Genomic DNA, 22,017 nt, shown 5'->3' on the forward strand with positions numbered 1-22,017 from the left:
GTTGAGACATCAAAATTATCCAATTCTTTTTAATTATTTTACAGACATTATTAGTATTAGCATTATAAGTGGTGGTAAATCTAAGAACAGAACTGTTGATTGACCTATCACCTTCCCCTTCTGTTGTGCAACATAAGTGGTTCAGGGATAAAGAACCAAAAACTGGTCTATAGGGGCCCCTTCTTCCTTGCTTCACCTCCTCACAACTCATATTAACATCTCTAGGATGATACCCATTCTCAATAAATTCTTCCCTCATCTTCTCAGTTTCTTCCAAGAAAACTTCCTCATCAGTTGTTAACCTACTAACCCTTATCAGCTGAGATTTTATAATACCTCTATAGATATGCATTGGATGCATACTGGCAGTATTTAAATACCTTGCTGCATGCACATCCTTTCTATGTACCCTTGTTTCCAACCTACCAAGTTGTTTATAAAGCCTTACATCTAAAAAATCTATTTTGTCTAGGGAAAAGTCCATCTTAAACTTAAGGAAGGATGTTATGGTGTTAAGATAGGAGAGGAAACTTTCTAACTGAATCAAAGTCCCCTTCCAAATGAAAAAACAATCATCCACAAACCTACAGTAACAATCAAATAAACGCGCATACTCATTATTCTCATTTAGAATATATTGCTTTTCCCATACATATAAAACTAAATTGGCAAAAGTATTCGCCACAGATGTACCCATGGCCACCCCAGTTAACTGCTGGTAGGGAACACCATCAAAAATAAAAATATTCTTCGTCAGAACTAAATCTAATAAAAGGCAAATATTTTCAATTCCACGTGTCTGCTCAAAAGATTGCATCGTTAGGAAACCTCTTACTGCCTCAATCCCATAATCTATTGGAATAACTGTAAAAAGCGATGCTATGTCTAGTGTAACCAAGAAGTAGTCAGAACTAGTTTGGTGATTAAACCACATATCCAATTTTTCTAAAAAGTAAACCGTATCTTTCAAAACAGTTTCACACTTAAATAGATACTTTCCTAACATTTTTTGTAAATATCTTGAAATTGGCTCGGTCACCCATCCCTTGCCAGACACGATAGGCCTTAATGGTGGATCACTCATTGATTTATGCACATTGAGGATACCATACATTTGTGGGATTTTGGGACATGTTACTGTTAAGTAACTAAACAGTTCAATTGTAATATCTTGATTCAGTTGCATATCATATAACGCCAAATTCACCTGAGAAACATGATCTTTCACATTTGCAAATGTTAATACTTTAAAAGTACTTGCGTCAGACAAAAATTGCTTAAACTTATTCATATACCATACCCTATCCATCAACACTGTAGCCCCTCCTTTATCAGCTTGTTTTAGTATGATACTACTATCTTTTTTAATTTGCAACAACAACTTGTATTCATTGTAAGATAGATTATATTTAACATCTCCATTTCTATACTTATTCTTAATACTATATAAAGCTCTTATCTCATTTTCAACAACATTTAAAAAGGCTAAAATAACTGGTGAAAGTTGAGGTATAAAAACACTCAGTTTTTTGCATACACAGTTCGAATCATTAGTTTGTTTAAACAAAGATTTAAGCATAACGTTTCTTGCAAACAATTGTACATCAGTTAAAATGTCCACAATATTGTCCTTAAAAGTAGGGATGAATTTCATTCCATTTTTTAACAAATTGTAGTGTTGCTCAGTCAAAACATAGTTAGAAAGATTAATAGTACCTTTTAACAAGCAAATCCCTGTCCTCACCGCCGAGGATCCTTGCTGGGTAGCTTCGGACTCTCGTTCTTTCTCTTCAACGCTTATACCGACTTCTGCAATGTTTTCTGCCCTTGCGGCTCTTGTAAATTTCTCTGCTTAACCACTACCTTCTCCGGTTGTTTTAACCTGAAAGGTAAAAAAGAGGAAATCTCCATCTGTTTACGCTTTTCCTTTACTTCTGCTCCAGATACAGAGATCTCTGCTACGGGTGTAACTGCAGACACATTAACTTCTCCGACGAGCTCATCACTCGGTGGTATCTCCTCCCTTTTGGCACCTCCATTCACCATAGTATGCTCACACTGACGCATCAAGGCAGGAACTGAAGCAGACGTATTTGGCACGCCCATTTCATTATTGGCTACAACTAATGCCGGTGATGGCGGCAATTCAAGTTTGTCCAATTCATCAAGAAGCCTATTAACCGGCTTCACTGACCTACTGTTAAGTCTCTCAGTTCTCCGTTGAGCGAAATCCCCTCTCGGCCAACTAAAAATATGGCCATTTTTAAAATCTTTAATATCATGTTGAAGCTTTCGCTTCTTTTGCATTTCTAATCTATAGTCAAGTGCTTGAACACGATTAATAAACAACTGATACTGTTCATTCAAGCACTCCGTACCACATAGTTTAAAGACTTCCTTTTCAAGACAGTCTATTTCTTCTAATAATTCACTTTCCACTTTCTCGAAAAATTGATTCATTAACTTCATATAACTCTTACTGAGTTCAAGATTCAATTGCTGCCACTGCATTAAAAGTTCCTGGTGGGTATTTCCATATGATGGCATCTTTAGTATACGCAATCCACGTGGTACTACCCCCAAGTCTAAATAGGCTAAAAAACTAAGCCTCTGCCATTGTAAATGCTTATAACTTTGAACTTTTTTCTCTAAATGGCCAAGCAGCTTATTAAACTCAGTTAAGTCATTAGTTACATTATCACCTTGTGAAGACTCCACAACCTTGGATTGTAGCAACGGATTAGTTGACTTAGTTAGTAACCTTTTAATAGTTGAACTCATCCCTGCAACGGCAGTGTAGATACACAACAATATCGAAACAGCTGGCTTTAAATTCCTCCTATATTGTTGTAAGTGGCCACCTGCTACAACAATGTTCCACCACTAAAATACACTAGATCAGAAAATGTCAAGTAGTATCCAAAAACACAGTAGTCACGAACAAACAGCTTTAATGAAGCTTTCGGGTCTACACCCTTCATCAGCACATAAAATCAACTTATACAAACCACATTTAAATAGAGGAACATTTGAAAATCACATAAACAAGCCAGCCATTCAGATAAAGACCCAAATTAATTATGCAAATTATTTAAAAGCACATCATACCTAAATTTCTTAAATACTCTATTGTACTTATAAAATACATATATAAAAAATATATACATATACTTAAATCATCCATATTAAAATAAAATATAAGGAACATTAGAATAAATGATAAGACCAAACAATTCTCATAAATTCTCCCTTTGTCGCTTAACTAACACTGGTTTTATACTTACTGACCCATTTAGGCCCGGAGGTTTATCAGCCTGTAGACATACTATCCATTCATATTCCTTCAATAACAGAATATTATCTAGATCACCACCCCTAATGCCCATTTGTACCGTACAAATGCACCTAAATTTAAATGCATGTGTTCAAAATTCATGTAAATGTCTGAATAATGCGTTTGTCTCAACCTTCCTTTTAATCTCAGACCTATGCTCTGGTATTGAGCTGACCTGGTTTTGTGGAGGAGAACTGGGATAAATGAAAGGGCACCAGTCAGCATCCAGAGTTCATCACAGTAGTGCATAAATCATATACAATTACTAAATAGGTTTCCTGACTGTTTCTTTTCTCCAGAGGTTGTACAGAAGGATCATGAGTACCACTTCAATCGATCTTTCAACATGTATAGCTCTAACAATTCCTCAGTAATGGGAAACATTTCCTGTGGTGCTCCCTAAGGGTCCATTCTAGGACCACTGCTCTTCTTGTTATTTATTAATGATTTCCCTTGGGACCAGCCAACCTTTGATTGTGTAATATATGCAGATGATATAGTCTTCACTAGGCATGAGCAATTCATTCAAGAAATATTTGCAAAGATGCAGCTAGACATTGTACTACTCTGGAACTGGTTAGCTAATAAACTCAAAGTGAGGTAAACTAGTCTCATCCTTCTTCACTGATTTCTCAAAAGCCTTTGACACTGTCTCCTACCTCTTACTAAACTCTTATCACTTGGAGTGAGCCAGTCTTCTTTGTCAAAGTGTCACAGGTATCTGTCCGACAGACAACATACTGTTAAATGTGACCAAGAACTTTCCCCATCTCTTCTTGTCACAGATGGTGTCCCGTAATGATCAATAACAGGTTCACTCATGTTCAGCACTTTCACTAGCAGTCTTCATACTGCAAGCAAACATGCAACCTCTGTGCAGTAAGTAGATGATTCGACACTTACTGCTCTGTTCTAACTCACCCAAAACTTCAAGAAATCACTCAACTCTCTTTCCCTGCTATTGAATCTTGGTTACTTAATTCCCATTTACTCCTAAACCCAAGTAAAACAAAGTTAATGGTCTTTACCCCTAAGAAATACAATGACATAAAACATAGCATTTACATATACTCAGAAAACAACACTAAAATTGAAGAGGTTCCTTAAAGTGAGTTACTGGGAGTCCTAATCGAACACCATCTAAAATTCAATCAGCACCAACAACAAAACATCAGAAAACACATACAACTTGACTCCCTCTACAAGGTTAAGCAGTATCTCACAGGTAATGCCAGAAAATCCTTTATTATATCATATCTACTCCCATGTCTTCTGTACGCATCTCCTGTTGTTATAATTTTAACAAAAATGAAATAAAATTAGAAACATGCTATAATATAGCAGCTGAATTTGCTACAAATTCCCCATACAAAGTTCATTGTTTCACTACCACAAGATAGCTAAACTGGCCAGTATTACCCAATTACTTATCCTATTCCCAATAAGTCATGGCACACAGACTTAGCTATATGCCAGAAAAACATCCCACTCTCCAAAACATACTGCAGCAATACTACTGCACCAGAGACATGCACTCTAGCAACAAATCCTTCATGCTTACAACTTAGTCCATCAGCAAGGCAGGAGCTCCTTATACTCCAACTATGTCTCAAAATGTATGGAATGCTATCCCACTCACTCTCAAACTGACAGACAAGTTAATAAGTTTTCAAAACCAGCTTAAACAGTAACTAAGAAACACCTGGCTTTGTAGATGTTCCACACCCATGTAAGTTAACCTAGATAAATATCACAATTGCATGAAAACTTCCTTATGCAGATAATATTTTTATCACTCTTCTCTCCTCCCTTCTTACCATCTAGTTTATAAAACCCATCTTTACCTTCCAACGCTTTCTTTCTCCTTCCTTCCTTCACACTCCTCATGTTTTTCAGTTTGATTAATTAATCTGTATGGGGATTATTCCCCAAGTTTACTACAATTTACTCCTTATTCTTTAAACATTTCTCTTTTGATAAATACTTTTAACTCCTAAGAACAGATTGCTTTTCCACTCTCATCATGTGTACATAAACAATATTAATACCTTCCAGTTACCATGTGTGTATGTGTCACAGGGTTTCAGGTTACAAACTCAACAAATTAAATGAACACAACACACAAGATCGAGCCCATATTCTCAAATCTTGTAAACTCAAAAAGTACACAAAAGAAACACCACACATGTTTTAGCATGGGGGCAAACCACTGTACACACCCCATGTGGGAGTCACCAACATGGCCTGCTACTTATATATTCCAACTCTGAGATCACTCTACAGTAAGGAAAGGGCAAACTCCTCGACCTCTACTGTTTGCAATCGCACATAGCTGAGGTGCTGGCAAAAAGAAACACTGTTTCATTTCTTTTTTTGCCAGTTTGAGGTTGCAAGGTTTGAGCATGGGGGCTCAATCTTATGCTTTTCATCTATTTAGGCTGTCAGGTTTATAACCTGGACCACCCTATAGCAATTCAGCTGCAAAAACTAAATTACCACTATATGAACTAGTTCTAAAATCTATGCTACAATTTCATGAAAGGATATGTAGTTGGAAGTGTGCAATCATGCAAATGCTTAATCTGTTTTACCAATATGTTAAATAACTCTGTTTCTAAGCTATTTTTTTAAATAATAATTTTATGTGAATCATTTCTGTATTTTAAGCTATAAATTTATGCACAAAACTTTTCTCCTGGGCCTATGCTGAAAATGGGCTTTCCCCCCAGTTGGACTTTCCCAGTCAACAAACACAAACAAATAAATAAATAAAATAATGCCAGCAATACCAGTGTCATGCTTTCTGGCATAGTTCTAAAGACCAAACAGGCCCTAATCCCTGTCATCACTGATCCCTCTTATAAAACTTTGGCTACAACTATACAGACAGATTTAGAACCTTCTATTGCATTTATACATCAGGTAGAGACTCGGCTAAAACTAAAAGCAACCTATGCAACATCCAATCTCTTTACTCTTGAGGCCAGTTTCTCCAAAGCCATCAAAGTAACTTATTGCCTGGACTGTATCTGAACTTCCCCTTATAGCTGCAAACTCAGCAGCTAACTCAACACTACTGCAAACCAGAAAATACTATATTTTATTAACTTGGCTAACAACAGAGGACACCATTGCACTACAATAGATGACTTAAAGTCTCAGTTAGAAATAATCAGCTGCTTAACACCCTTACATGCATGGTCTTTAACTCTGGATACTGTTTACCATTAAAGAACAGACTCTTTAAAAGAGATTGTAACTATAGTCTCAGAAAAAATTATGCTACACTGTTAGCTAGATTTCCTTTCAAATTAGCCACTGAGCAAAAAACATCTCTGAAATGATCACTCCAACCACAAGAAACTCTTAGAAGAAATAAGACAGGTTGCAGCTAGAGCTCTGTTACTACCAAAGCTAATGTGCATTACTGTATAAATGATTTTTTAGCATTTTGCATATTTATTTACATGGTCTTCACTTTGGTTCAGGTTGGGACTGAAAAGCTTTCATTGGACAGTTCACCTACACAGTTAAATAAATAAATATTGTAATAATGGGGCTTTTCCACAGGCCTCCACTAAAATTGGGTTCCACACCCTGTCGGACATTCCAAGTCAACAAATAAAAATGAATAAATATCTTTTTTAGAGAGCAATATTCCGGCAGGTGCTTGGTGCCTCACAATGCTTTGAGTACAATTTGGTGAAAAAAGGCAGAGAACAACCTCAGTACACCTGCTGGGGCCAGACAAACAGAATTTTCCATAATGTCTTTAATACCATTAAACCAACCTCTCAACATTTTGCTATAATAATTTCAATGACTGATATCTAGAATTAGCTCCTGAGTTTTCACAGGAATGTAAATTTAATGCTAGTTTTGTCTTCTCAATGCTATAATCAAAAAAGGTCAGTTTTGTGTCTTAATTCTTGCCTTTTCATAACACTGTTGAGTACTTGCCACTGTAAATGGCTTTGGCAAACAAGGAGCTGAGACTGTATTCCCCTTCATTTCAGCAAGACAACATCCCTTTTGAGAAGTATATGCCTTTATGAAATTGGAAAGGGTAAGCTTAAAAAAGTCTCACTCATTTATAATATAACCCAAAGGGCTATCACCTAATCTCCTCCAAGCATTTCTGTTGGCTGAGAATCCTCACCTTTACAGTAAAAAGCTGGCTTTCTAAGGCACCCTTAGACTATTTGTGCTCTAGCAGCTGAAAGGTAGTCCCCCTTCTTACAAGAATAATAACTATACTTCTTCCTTCTAAAAAAGATGATGCACTCTAAATTGTATGAAACTTTAAGGACTGAAAAGTGTTCTGAGACAGCTATATACATTTTTTGTAACAATAGGAAGTTTGTCCTGTATTTGTTGATAAAAGTAAATACACTGGCAAGCTTAATTCTACAAAGGATCCCATTAATGTTTCAGGAGAATAATGCATACCTATCCATTCTAAAACCTAAGAAAGAAAATATTATTCATGTTACCTTATACATCTAAATCTCAAACTACATGCCTTGGGGTATCCATTTACGCTAGAAGTTTACTAGGAAGGGGGAGAACAACAGACTATGAAAATGAAACCCAGAACTAGATAAAAACAAACTAGTAACACTCATAACATTCTTTAAATGTGCAACGTACCTAACAACCACATACAGTCAAATCTAAACTGATTTTAAAAACAGCAGTCAGGCAAAATGTAAATAAGGTGCTTAATGACAATAAGGTGTTGTCAGAAGTAAATAAAGTTACCCTCATCCATAGCTTGAAACCAAGACAGTGTGTCCAGATTAGAAAAAAGCAAGGCATATCCAATGCCCCCACTCAGCGGGTAAAAATTCTATATAGTGGAAAGAGTAAAGCATCAGCAATATACTACAAGCTGTTGAGTCAATGTAGTCATAAACATAGGACAACAACAGAGTAAGCTAGCAATTAAGAAGTCACATCAGTAAGTACAACAAAAATGCATTCCATTGTTTGAATGGCCTGTTCTAGCATTGAACAATACCAATGTTCCAAGAAAAGCTACTTCATGTGGACTGTACTCCAAGTGTGAAAAATGGTGACAATAAACAGCATCTTGATGATTAAACATAGAAAGTTAATTGTGTTCCTCTGATATGGCTAATGAAGCAGCCATATATGAGCAAGTTTCTGTTTATATGATATTTTTTTGGAGGAAAAGGTTCCATAGCCTTAAGTGATTATTGCACCCAACCTCTTTTGGTGCTAAAAAAGAAGCTGTACCTACAGGCAAATAGACTTTAATGACTATTGCGTAGAAAAAGTGAAACTCCCAGCCATGCCTTCTGTAGAGATGAAGTGTCTTTCTCTTCTTAGCTGCAGCTAAGAGTACTCCACAACAAATTTTCATCTCCCTGTCTGGTGTAAAAAATCTTAGTAAGGATTTTTTTTTTTTTCTTTTAATGCATTACATTGAAATCTCACTGAAATCAATCTAGCCATCATCTGTTTCAAGCCATGGATAGCTACATTCTATGGCCTCTTCCAACTAACAATTCAACTACAGGAATATCAGACCACTCAGCAAGCTTACCCTTAACAGAGTCGAAGTATTAGACCCTTTGAGTCTTCTTAAGAACACCCAGAAAATTTATGTTTTTTCATTGGCCCCTATCTTTCATATCACCAAATGGAATTCAATGATATTCAGTTAGGCTTCAATTACCATCAGCCTCTGTTGCAGACCTGATAGTTGGAAATAAAACTGTTCCTCCATGCTCTCCATAGAGTCCCTAGAAAAAGACCTGCTGATGGGCTATTGAGCAGACTCTTAAACTGGATGAGTCAAACCACTGAAGTGCTGCTGCAGGCTTTCTCATTCTTCTTGGGCATGCAGGAAGGGTGGCACACTATTACTACGGTATTCAGACAGGCACTGATTAAATCAATGCCAATTTGCAGAATAATAACTTTATTTTCCCACTTGTGGTGATTTGAGCTCTGAAAAGGAGTTTACCCCATGCCTCTAGTGGAAATGGAAGTCCTATATATGCTGTTTCCTTGCACTGTAGTGGGTTCATATTTTTATATGTTACTTTTACTCACTCTAGCGGGTTCACATTTCTATTACTGTTAGGCTTATACTCATCTTTGAAATACATACAAATGCATTCAGGTTCATGGCTGATAAACAGTGTTAATAATGGCACTCTTTTTTTTTTCCTGGAGGTATGTTTACTTTGCAGGTGTTACATTCACTCTATTTTTCCTGGAGGTATGTTTACTTTGCACCAATGACTAGTTATAGCATTCTTTAAAGAGTGAATGTCCATACTGTATGGTAAAACTAATGCCTGTGACTGGTCACCTGGACTCAAACTGATGTTTTCCTCGTTGAATTCATTGTACCCATTGTATGTTTAGACTGTCTAATAATGGGACCATAGTAAGAATTCCAATGGTCCAAAACAAATTGACCAACATTGTCCAACATATCCTGGGGGGGGGGGGTAACCTCTGTTTCTGTACCTATCACAAAATATGCTGACTTGTATTTGAAATTGTGTGTCATCAAAAACCAATCTGCTGAGTCTAACTAATTGTCCCCTCAATAAATTATGTTTTTGCCAGATAGGGTGTTGACTGTCAAAATGCAAATATGTGTTTGAAAAAGTGTTCTTTCTAAATATGTTGCATTCATACTTGTGCTCTTCAAAGTTCTTATAACATGATATCAAGAAAGTCTATGGTCTGTTTATCATATTGATGGGTAAAGTTTAACAAGTCAGCAGATTGATTTATATAATCCATAAATGATTTCAACTCTTCTAAGTCATGCTTCCACAGAATAAAATATTGTCCAGGTACCTCAAATAGACTTCCAAACTGGAAGAAAAGAGTGAGTCCAAAAACATGGAGGTTCCCCAAACCAGAAAAACATATTAGCAAAAATGGGGGCTGAATCATTGTTTGTAATATTCACCCTTGTAGTAAAAGCACTAACTCCATACATTATAGTATCAGTCTAGTTTATGTTGTGCTGAGGTTGGTACCTTGAAACATAGCTTGGTGGAACCAGTCCAACTCCTCCTCATGAGCGATTACAGAAAATAAATCTTTAATGTCAATAGTGACAAATAAAGCCTCTTTAGAAAATGTAATTCCAGAGATGGTCTCAAGAAAATGCCAGGAGTCCTTAGGCATTTGTTGTTTGTCTTCAGGGAATGATTTGAGTTTGTAGTCCACAAATTTGGCCAGAAGTTTTGTTTTGGACCTTGTGGGTGCCACAATGTCACAAAAATATCCTCCAGTAGTAGATCAATGGCATGGTAAGCAATGTTAATTTCATTGCAAGATACTTCAATGAAAATTTTTTCCATTATGCAAATAGTACAATGTCTTAAAGGAATAAAGGTGTTTGTTCATTATGATCACTCCCCCATCCTTATCTGGTTTCATAACATGTAAGTTCTTGTCACAGGCAAATACATCTAACAACTCTCTCTGTCTCCTCATTAGTAAGGTTAAGAAACTTAGGTTTTCTATTTTTTTGCACCATTCCCTCACTCTTCCTTCACACAATTGCTCAAATAAGTGTATATTGGGCAGGAGTGGAGGATTGAATGTGCTAGTTCTCCTTAGGCAATAATTAAGTTCACTGTCTTCCCTGGGTGCCAAAATACAGTTTAAATTCAGCTTCCTAGTAAACAATGTAAGTTCACTTATAAAGGCTACAATCTCAAGCTGCCTAGAAGGCACATATTTAAATCCTTTTTGAAATCATGTATCAAAGGTGTTAGTAACAGTGAGGATAGCAAAACTGTACATCTTACAACCTCCAAAACTGAAAATAAAATTGGTACCTTGGTCTCCATCAGTTGACGGCTTTGAAGAAATTACTTCCAATACCATCAGTTTCTATAAGTGGTCCTCTGAAAATCTTGGTTGTAATGATGTCCAACAGAATTGGAAGCATTATTGGCCTGTCTTTCCCTGCTTTTCTGCAATCTCCTTGATCTTCGGGGACCATTAACATCCTCCACTTGTGCCTCGTATGTGTCATCTAAATTATTGTTGGAAAGCCCACTACTGTTTTCTTTAAATTCACTTCCTCTTTGTGGACTAGGATAGACCTTTTTAACCTTGTAATCATTAGTGTCTCATAATATTTTTTTGCTTTCTCTTAAAAGAAGCTGCTTTGTATTCAGTAACTTTGTTTAAAACTGCCTGGAAGTCATCCAGTTTGTATTTGAACAACAAATCTTTTTCTTAATAACTAGGTCCAACTTCCAAATCTCCTCCTCTAAAAAATTAAGCCATTGCAAGTTATCTCATACAAAAATACCCATATACTCAATGCCTATACAGTAAAAAAATTCCACCAACTCCATATGAAAAACAGACCCCTGTGTTATCCCATTGGCATATTTCCAGATTCGTAAACCCTTCAGTACATGGTTATTGACAATGCAAATTTTTTAAAAATGAATTGTCCATCTGTAAAGATTTATGCTTGGTCAGTAACCTCTCAAACTGACTGTTTCTGTTTCCTAAACTAAGTTCACAGTCATTAGTATGTGCGTTGCTCATTTCAAACATCTGGACTGTTTCCACCCAAAACAAATATTTTGGTGCAAACCAGTCCAACATGTTAAAACAACCTCTTGATGTAGAGGCAACATTCACTCCACCTGGGGTGTTGTTATTATTACATCCTGTGACACTCAGACCATTAGCAAAAACTGTGTCATATATTGTAGTGTCTGTAGTGTTTGCCATACCTGGACTGCTTTTGCTGTTGCCAGCAACATTAATCCTATTTCCAGTGCTGCTGGAACTTGCAACCAAGGTGCCACAGCACAGTTGTACAACTGTTTTTAAACAGTTAGTATGCACAGTCTGAATACTGACATTAAAACTGGCATATATCTTGTGCTTCCTTCAACATAATATAGTTCTTATGCACAGTAACTCATTATTATGCAAATAACCTATGGACCATTCAGATTAGTTAATTTTATTCTGTTGTCCTTGCCCATTATATGTTAGTTTTACATTACCATCCTGCTGTTGAAAGCCTAATTTCCTTTACCTTCGTAATTATTGAATTCTTAATCAATGGGGTTATTTTCAATATCCTATAGAGTTTATAGAAATGAAACAAGACTGCATGAGACACAATGCCACTCAGAGTACATGGGTCTTATTTGTTTATCTCTCTCTCTCTCTCTCTCTCTATATATATATATATATATATATATATATATATATCTTTCTATCTATCTTTCTTTGTATGAATGGGTAGTGCACTGATCAATATAGACTAATTTCAGACTCTACCAAGGTGAAATACAAAACATTTTACAAACAAAAAATACAGAAATGTAAGGAATAACAGAGTAGTTCAGACTAATTACATAGAAATAACATTTGCATATACTTTCTAGTAAACTGTGCAATGAACAATCAAGCAGAGTGTAATGTGCAATATATACATTAGTTTGAAAAGTTGGTCAATCTTCAGTGAATCTTGAGAGATGAGAAGAGACCCTGAAAGAAGATCGGTTACATGATATGTCCAGCGTTGAAGCAGGAACATATGGCTCGGATGAAGAAGTGCTTTTTGAGATACATTCTGAATTTTGAGTAAGTATTTATTTCCTTAATATTGATGGGAAAACTTGCAAAGAGGAGATGCCTAACAGGAGAAAGCATGTACAGTACGTTGTTATAGCACTGGGCTCTCAAGCAATGTTGGGACACCAGCTTACAGAAATCTTCTCTGAGCAGCATGTGTGAACAATCTTTTATGTGAATGCCAGTGACATAAAAAGCTGCATGGAAATACAATGCCTGGCTAAAAGAACATCAGCCAAGATAAGATAGTGCTTATGAATAATTCCTCTCTTTATCAAGGCATAATTATTAATATAAGCAAATATTTATGTTGAAAATAATTCCTCTAATAATCAAATGTCAGACAACAGATGCAAGTTAAGTATAAGACTTTGCAGTGTTTTTTTTTAGAATTGTTAGTTCAGGTACTTGTTAGGAAAAAATAGAATGGAAAGGTCACAGCAACCTGAAACGAGGGTCACACACTGACACACACTGATGCATTGTAACAGCAAGAATGGCTCTTCTATTAGAAGCTGTATAAAACATGTATTAATCACTTTTCTATTTCTATCAAACATTCTTAAACTATATGTGTAAAGAATGCAAATAATGTAAAATACATGATTTGTAAAATGTACATATATGCCATAAACATCAAAGAACCAGAAAATGTATATTATTCTATTTCATACATTATCTATAGAATGAATGACAGGGGCAGATGTTGTGCCTTGGATATACATGCTGCAAAGCTACAGATTTTATATGAAGTTGTTATTAAGCTTTTGTATTGTACTATTCTGAATTATTCAACAGTAGCAATAATGTAAACTGCAGCTGTAATATTAATAAATACTCTTTAGAAATGTTATGATAAGACATTTAAGCAGTAAGAGCATATGATGACAAAGCAAGATGAAGCAAGAAATGATTACTCTGTACTTGTTACCAAAAAAAAAAAAAAGAAAACTTGTTGTATAGCAATTCAACAGAAATAGTCTGCTATGGCAGCACTTTTAAAATAACTTGTAATAGTTGCATGGCCAACTTAGGACACATTGCATGACCAACTTAGGACACAATGTATATCTAAAGAGGCAGGACTGCATTTGTCAAGAATTGTATAAAAGTTCTCTACTCACTGATATATGTTGTCAGTCAATTAAACAGCCATATTTGCTAGTCAAGGAATAATAAAAACTATACTGACGCTGGGATGCCTTGCTTTGCTGATCATTTATTTTTCTTGTTCTTCTAACTGCCTGCATTTTTTCCTCATAGGTGCAGTGCTTATAGATACATTTACAGTTTTGGTGCCAAAGCCCGGGAGGAAGCAAAGCAGAAAATGCAGAGGTTAGAAAGTTGAAGTAAAGTTTTAATACTGCAGAAAGATCTTAGCTATTAAAAGTCAGCAGATGAAGGAAGAACAAAGAATCCACAAGGTTGGATCAGTTTTCCCCCGTGGTATGAAGGAAAAACAAAAGGAATCCACAAGGTTGGATCAGTTCTCCTCCATGAAGTCTCATCCACAGGAAAAGAAAGGTGGAATTAAAGGCTGCACAGCTATCTCCCAAGAGGGATTTTCACACTGCCAAAATAGGGTGAGACTTAAGTCTTTCTGTTGTTTGTAGAATACACTAACACTTTGTTCTCCTATAGTTACATGTGTAATCTGTAATTTATGAGGCATGCAGTTAGAGAAATTTGCATGGTAATAAGATTTTTAAATGTGGTAGGGCTAAGGTATCACAAATGTTACTGCAACCAGAAACTATTAGATCTGAGAAACTGAATTTTAAAAGTAACAGTATTAGAGATTTAAACCAGGATTTTATAACAGAAAAAGTACCCGTAACCAGATCTGGAAACAGATATTTATTAAGATTTACTAAACCATATCAAGAAAAAATGTCTCAAGAGAAATCTGAAAGTGTTACTGAGGAAAGGTCTCAAGAAAAATTGGACAGTTTTGTTTCATTTTCTGAGGGAAGTGAAATGTCAAATTCTAAAAAAACTGCAGAGAAAGCTAAGGCATCAATATTAATTTTATCTCCTAATTTTCCCAGATTTGAAGAAAGTTATAAACCAAGCAGACAGTGAAGGTAGTGAGAATTTACAAACAGGAGATCCACAATTTTTATTAGATATTATTCATGAATGGTTAGTCAGAACCAACAAAAGTTAAGGGAAAAGGAGATACCTGAAGAATGAAAAAAGAGAAGCCATATTTATAAACTGCCTTCTTTGATTTATGAATTTGCAGAGTGGGGAAAACCAAATCAAAATAAAAGAGATTTTATTAAGAAAACATTTATTTCAGCTCTTTTACAACAGTTTTTTTTGTGTACATTAGAACAACACAAAACTATAGAAGCTTTGTCAAAAAGATGTTCACATTTCCAGGAAAGCATAGAAGAATCAGGCAGACAGGTAAGAGAGACAGCAGAAGAACTAAAAGCTTTACGTAAGGAAATTAAAGAAAGAGAACAATAATATAAAGAGACATTTAATCAAATAGAATAGTTAGAAGGCATGAGGGAATGGAAAGAACAAATAGCTAATTTAGAAAAAGAAGTGGAATTTAGAGATCATGAAATAAAAGCATTAAAAACAGCTTTGCAAGAAGCTATTAGACTGGGAACACAGCTTGGACAAAAAGTTGATGGTGAGGGGGAACAAGCTAGCAAAAACCCTTTTAGAAGGAATAAAAGGAGTATGGCAAATAGCCTCTGTATGGTGATATCAGCTGCCAGAACCAGACTGGGATAAGTTAACACAAAATACCTCTCGAATCCAGTTCCCATTGTAGTAATGCCACAACATCTAGCTATACTTTATCAGCAACTCCTACCGCTCCAATATGGGAACATAATACTGAAATAAAGTCAATGTGTCCAGTTACACAGTCATTAGATAATAGTGGATATACTTACAGATCATTAACCCCTCAAGAATTACAGGCAGCATTAACATATTTGGGAGGAAAATGGGACCCCTATAAAGAACCCTGGACTGAAAAAAAAGAAAACCTTGAGCAAGGACAGATAATATTTGGATGGTCCAGAGAAGACCTATGTTCTCTAACTATTGCAATGATGCCAGTTGGGAAAAAAGTTATTTAAAAAATCTGGGAAGGTAAGGCCAATTGGAATGACATTCAAGAATTTCTACAAGATATGTCACCTCATCCTATAGTTGACTGGGGGAAAAATAAATTAAATAAAGTTAGGAGAGAGAGGAGATTTAGATGAATATATTCACAGAACATGGGGTGTTTACAGATTGTATAGTGGTCAAGAAAATCCTGAAATGGATAACCCAGTCTTTCTAGGAACAGTGTTAGAAGGATTATAAATTTGGTTGAAAAGGGCCATCCTAGTAAGGGGTCAACCTTGTACATATGATTATTTATAAAAAGATGTGTTATCACTTTGGGAAATGAGGAAAGAATTAACAGATAAACCAAAAGAAGTTAAAACAGTATATATTAATGAAGGGAAAGTAAATCAAACCTGTGATAAAAGAAAGTACAAGGTAAAATGCCAGAATTGTAAGAAAGAAGGACATTTAGCCAAGGATTGCTGGTCATGAGGTGGGGGTCAAGCTGGACAAGTCCTAGTTATAACAAAAAACAGGAAAAAAAAGAAAAAAAATGAATAGGGATGGAGTTCCGCAAGCTCTTCTGTAAAGATTGGAAAATCTTGAAAAGAAAATGGCAAATTCTTTCTTATCCAGTTAGAAATTTGGGGTCTCTGTGGCCACCCTAAAAATGGCTCTGATGGGAGGCCACATGCTCATATTTGGATAGGAGGCAACTTAGATATCTATTTAATATATACAGGGGCCGCAGTTAGTATTACTATAAGAACATTCCCAGGAACAAAAAATATAAATTTGCAAGGTTTAGGAGGAAAAATCTCTCAAGCTCAAGTAAGTCTCCCTATAGAAACAAAGATAGAGGAAGACACCTCCCAGCATGCATGGATATCAGGTCCTCATCTACAAAACATAATTGGAAATGATATCTTAAAACAAAGAGTTTACATTATAGATTTGTGTAACATATAATTGATTAAGAGGCCATTAAATGAAGTACTAGTCATCTCTGAAGCATTATACAAATACAGTGTGAAAGGCCCAGGACAGTATGATTTAGTTGAGTTATTAAAAACACCAAAACAAGAGTTGACTCAGCTAATTTATTGCTATCATGATATTTTTGCCAAACATAAGAATGATTGTGGACAAGTCCCTGACTTTACTCTTAAAGAAAGAGGCAGTCCCAAGAAACCTGTAAAACAATATCCATTAAAGAAAGAGGCAGAATAGGCAATACTAAATACTGTGAAAGCTTTATAAGCTGAAGGGGTAGTGAGAAAAGTTAATTCACCAGCTAACAGTCCTTACTGGCCTGTACAGAAGCCAGGTGGAAGTTATCATCTTACTGTTGATTACAGAGAACTTAATAAGGTGATACCTCATTCTTTGCCAATAGTATGAAGCATGCCTGATCTTATTGCTCAGATTCAGGAAAAAAATTTAAATTTTCTCCACATTAGATGTGAGTAATGGTTTCTGGAGTATTACTCTAGATAAAGACTCACAATGGATATTTGCTTTTACTGTAGAAAGCCAACAATATACTTGGACAAGAATGCCTCAGGGCTTTCATAATGTTTCAACAGTTTTTCATCATGTAATGCAGGAAATACTAAAACCACTAGAATGTAGACCTTCTATTATTCAATATATGGATGACATACTTGTTGGAACAGAAACTGAAAAGCAGCACTTAAACGCATTAACAGAAATTGTCTAAGCAATAAGGCAATCAGGATTAAAACTGAACCCTAAAAAGAGTCAGTTTATGAAAAATTCTGTTACCTTCTTGGGTGTCACGGTATCAGCAGGACAAAGAAGCATTAGTGAAGACAAAAAGCAACTAATCAGACAGTTACCAGTTCCAGTTACTGTCACAGGGTTAAGGCAAGCCCTAGGAATCTTTGGATTCTCAAGAGAATGGATAGCAGATTATACAGGAAAAGCAAAACCCTTGACTAATATGCTTAAAGGAAACAAAAAGGGAGATGAACTTCTCAATTGGAATGATGAGTCACTAGCAGCTTTCTCTAAGGTCAAGGAAGAACTCATTCTGCACCTGCTTTGGGTGTCCCAGAAAGAGATAAAGAGTTCATCCTACAGTTTGGACACAGTCGTCTAACTATGATGGCCATAGTGTTGCAAAAAGTAGACTCTCAGTATCAGGTTTTGGGTTATTATTCCTGAGCTATGTGTCCAGTTGAGAAAGGAATGAGAGAATCTGAGAAGCAAGCCTTCATATCAGAATGGTGTACTGAAGTAACATGCCATGTTTCAGGGCTCTCCAATTGTGCTACAGACCAAACATACTCCAGTGAAATACATGTTAGAAGGAAATCCAAAAAACATGAATAATGCATGACTTTGTAGAATCACTGCAAGTCTTGCAAGTCAGGAAGAAGGAATCAGAATAGCAATCCCTCAGATTAACTTTTTACCAGAACTGTTTAATTAACAAGTGTAATCTCATGAGTGTCCTGACTTGAAAAATGAAGAAGAACACTTAAGGGTGGGCAGCCAAACTATGGAAGGAGCATCAGAATTGTATACAGATGGATCCAGATTCTGGAGCTCTGAAAGAGCGTGTTTTGTGACAGGATGGGCAATATACAATGCAGAGACCAAAGAACACAAGAAGGGTAGTCTCCCAGGGGGATGCTCAGCACAAAGAGCTGAACTAGAAGCAGTTAAACAAGCCTTGTTATTGCCCAGATCTGCAAACATTTATACAAGACACTGAATATGTAGTTCAAGTCTTAACATCATCTCTTCCCATTTGGGCAAGGAGAGGTTTGATTACAGCTGATGGTAAACCAATCAGTCATCAGTAAGTGTTGATAGAACTTTGGAGTGTGATAAAAGATGACAATCCTTCTACAGTGAGTATAAATAAGCTCAAAGCTCACACCAAAAATGAGATACACAGTCAGGCTAATAATATAGTAGATCAGCTAGCAAAATAAGGGGTTCTTGACTCCAAAGAAACTTATCCAATACAAAATGTTCCTCAATACTGGGCATGGGAAACAAATGACATGGAAGAAAAATAAGTAAGGGAAATGGTACAAAATATTTTGAATAGGTGCTAAATACAAATGGACTTACCTCTAAATCCTTTACCTCTACATTGTACAGCTTACTTTTGTAGAGATCAGTGTACAGAGTATGAACATAGAGTGGAAAGTGAGGTAGGTAAAATTACCCAAATCCAGTGTGATGGGATCATCATAACACCTAATATATGTGGCTTAACAGTGACAGGAACAGATGAAATGAAGCCGTTGTGGGGTCCTGAATTTTTAAAAGGTGCTCATATGACCTTAAATGCAAAAACAAACAAAGATAATCAGCAGTTAGGAAGCTTAGTAAAAATTCTAAGAGGACAGCCAGACATCGTTAACAAAGAGAAAATAGAAGAATTTGAAATAATACAAGGAAGTGAATGGAAATGGGTTAGATTTCCAGAACCTTGGTCGGTACCAGGAGAATTCAAGAAGGTCCTTTACATAGGGTACAAACAATTGAGCCTGAAAAAGGAAAAATGTTATTAACTTATTATCATAATTTCCTAGGTCATCCAGGAAGGGAAAGACTACAACAAATTATTAGTTCTAGATTTAAATGGGAAGGAATGACAACAGACATCCAAATTTATGTAGATAGATGTGTCACACGTGCCATGCACAATGGAAAATGAAATAGGAGAAAACAATATAGACTCCCACAAGTATTGGGAAAGTGTACAAATAGATTTTGTAGGACCTCATTCCAGCAGCACCAGTTGGGTTTTGTTTCTAACTTACTTTGATAGATGAATATACTGGATGGGTGGAAGCTCATTCAACAAAAAAGGAAGATGCAAACTCAGTAGTTAGAATAATAAGTTAAAAGATCATCCCAACATGGGGAGTGTCCCAAGAAATACATAGTGATCAAGGGACTCACTTTACTGGAAAAGTGACAAAACAAATGTGTAAAACTTGGAGAATCAAGAAAAGGTTTCATACTCCTTACCATCCTCAGAGTTCTGGAAAAGTCAAAAGAGCTAATAGAACTCTGAAGGAAGGATTAAAGCAAATGACTTCTGTGTATGGGAATCATTGGGTAAAACATTTACCCAACATTTTGATTAAGATGCAAAATTCTCCTCAGGGATGTGGGTTAACTCCACATAAACTAAATATGGGTTTATCTATACATTTACAAGCAGGAGAAATCACTTATGAGATACCATTAGAAGAAACAAAATTGTGGGACCAGCTCCAAGACCAAATCAGTTGGGCAAAAGAGAGAGTCTGGGAAGCTGGACAAGCCCATAATCTAGAACTGTGTAAACAAAATGAGATTTGGGAATCAAGGGAGGTACAGTTGGAACAAGGAGATCTTGTAATGGTCCACCAGTTTGGAAACACAAGTAAATGGGATTCAAAATGGATAGGATGCTACATTGTTACCAAAGTGGGGATAGTGGCTGTACAAATCCAGCCATATAAAAATCATCCACCAAAAATGGTTGGATTCATAAAGATCATGTTAAAAGATTAAAATGGAGGGGAGAAAATTGAATAACTTATAAATGTAATAACTGATATAAAGGGACATAATATCATATACAACTAATAAGAACACAATTATTTTCTTTTCCAGAAAATATTGAATCAGGAAAATCCTGATATTAATCGTGATCCTGACAAGTTTTTGCTCACCCATACAAGGAAAGATAAACTTCAATACTTTTACCAAATCACTGCAAATGCACTCAGAAACCTTGAATGCTAAACAATGTTATATCTGTGCTAAGATACCACAAGATGCAAACAGTGGAATTCCATTATGAATAAAATTCCAAGCCACTGAGCAAAGCCAAGAGTAATTAAAATGAATTAAATCCGTTTAATTGAGCAAACAAAGCCAAAACCAAGACAGCAAATAAAACAAGCACTTTCGCTCGGATGTTCCGAGCTTTATCAAGTTACAAATCTCATAGGAGAGCAGCCATTTAAATAGTATGCACAATCATTAATTAATCAATTAAGTCTTAAAGCTAAACCTTCTTGTAATTTAAGGTAAAATGTTAAATCAAATATATTGTACCATCTGTATTTTTATTTGTATTTTTACCACTATTTTATCATTGTATTTCTTATTTTATGCAGGGTTTTCAAATTCATTATATGATCAAATTTGACAGTGCAATTTTGCAACCTTGATAAGCTGCTATTTATTATGGTTTTTACAAAGAATGGGTGATATATTTGATTAAACATTTTACCTTAAATTACAAGAAGGTTTAGCTTTAAGACTTAATTGATTAATTAATGATTGTGCATACTATTTAAATGGCTGCTCTACTATGAGATTTGTAACTTGATAAAGCTCGGAACATCCGAGCGAAAGTGCTTGTTTTATTTGCCGAATTGGTTTTGGCTTTGTTTGCTCAATTAAAAGGGTTTAATTCATTTTAATTACTCTTGGCTTTGCTCAGTGGCTTGGAATTTTATTCTTCTTGGTCCTGGTTTCTCTGAACATTATTTTGGAATTCCATTATGACCTATTCCATTTACCCTTCTGGAAATGTTGAACCTCACAAATCATAACTGGGTTCCAAGAAATATCTCTTTCCCAAAGACACATCCTTTTTTGAGGCTTGTCCATACAAATGTGACTGCTGATGTTTGTTTACAAGGAGAAGGAACAAGTAATCACCCATTTCTTGGGGAAAAGTCCTTTTAGTATTATTTATGCTACCTAAAATGCCAGTGAACAATGTTTTGAGCATTTTAGTAATGAAACTTGCTGGACATTTTATAAAGCTAGAATTACACATTGGGTTACAAAATGGATGGTTCCAATTTGAACAGGCGTATATTACATATGTGGTACTAAAGCCTGCAAATGGCTTCCTGAGAACTGGACTGGATTGTGTTATTTGAGACATGTAATTCCATCCATTAGACATACTACAACATTTCCTGATTCTAATATTAGAA

Source organism: Protopterus annectens, chromosome 10.part0 (assembly GCF_019279795.1).
Source record: "Protopterus annectens isolate FY-2018-M chromosome 10.part0, PAN1.0, whole genome shotgun sequence".
NCBI lineage: Eukaryota > Metazoa > Chordata > Ceratodontiformes > Protopteridae > Protopterus > Protopterus annectens.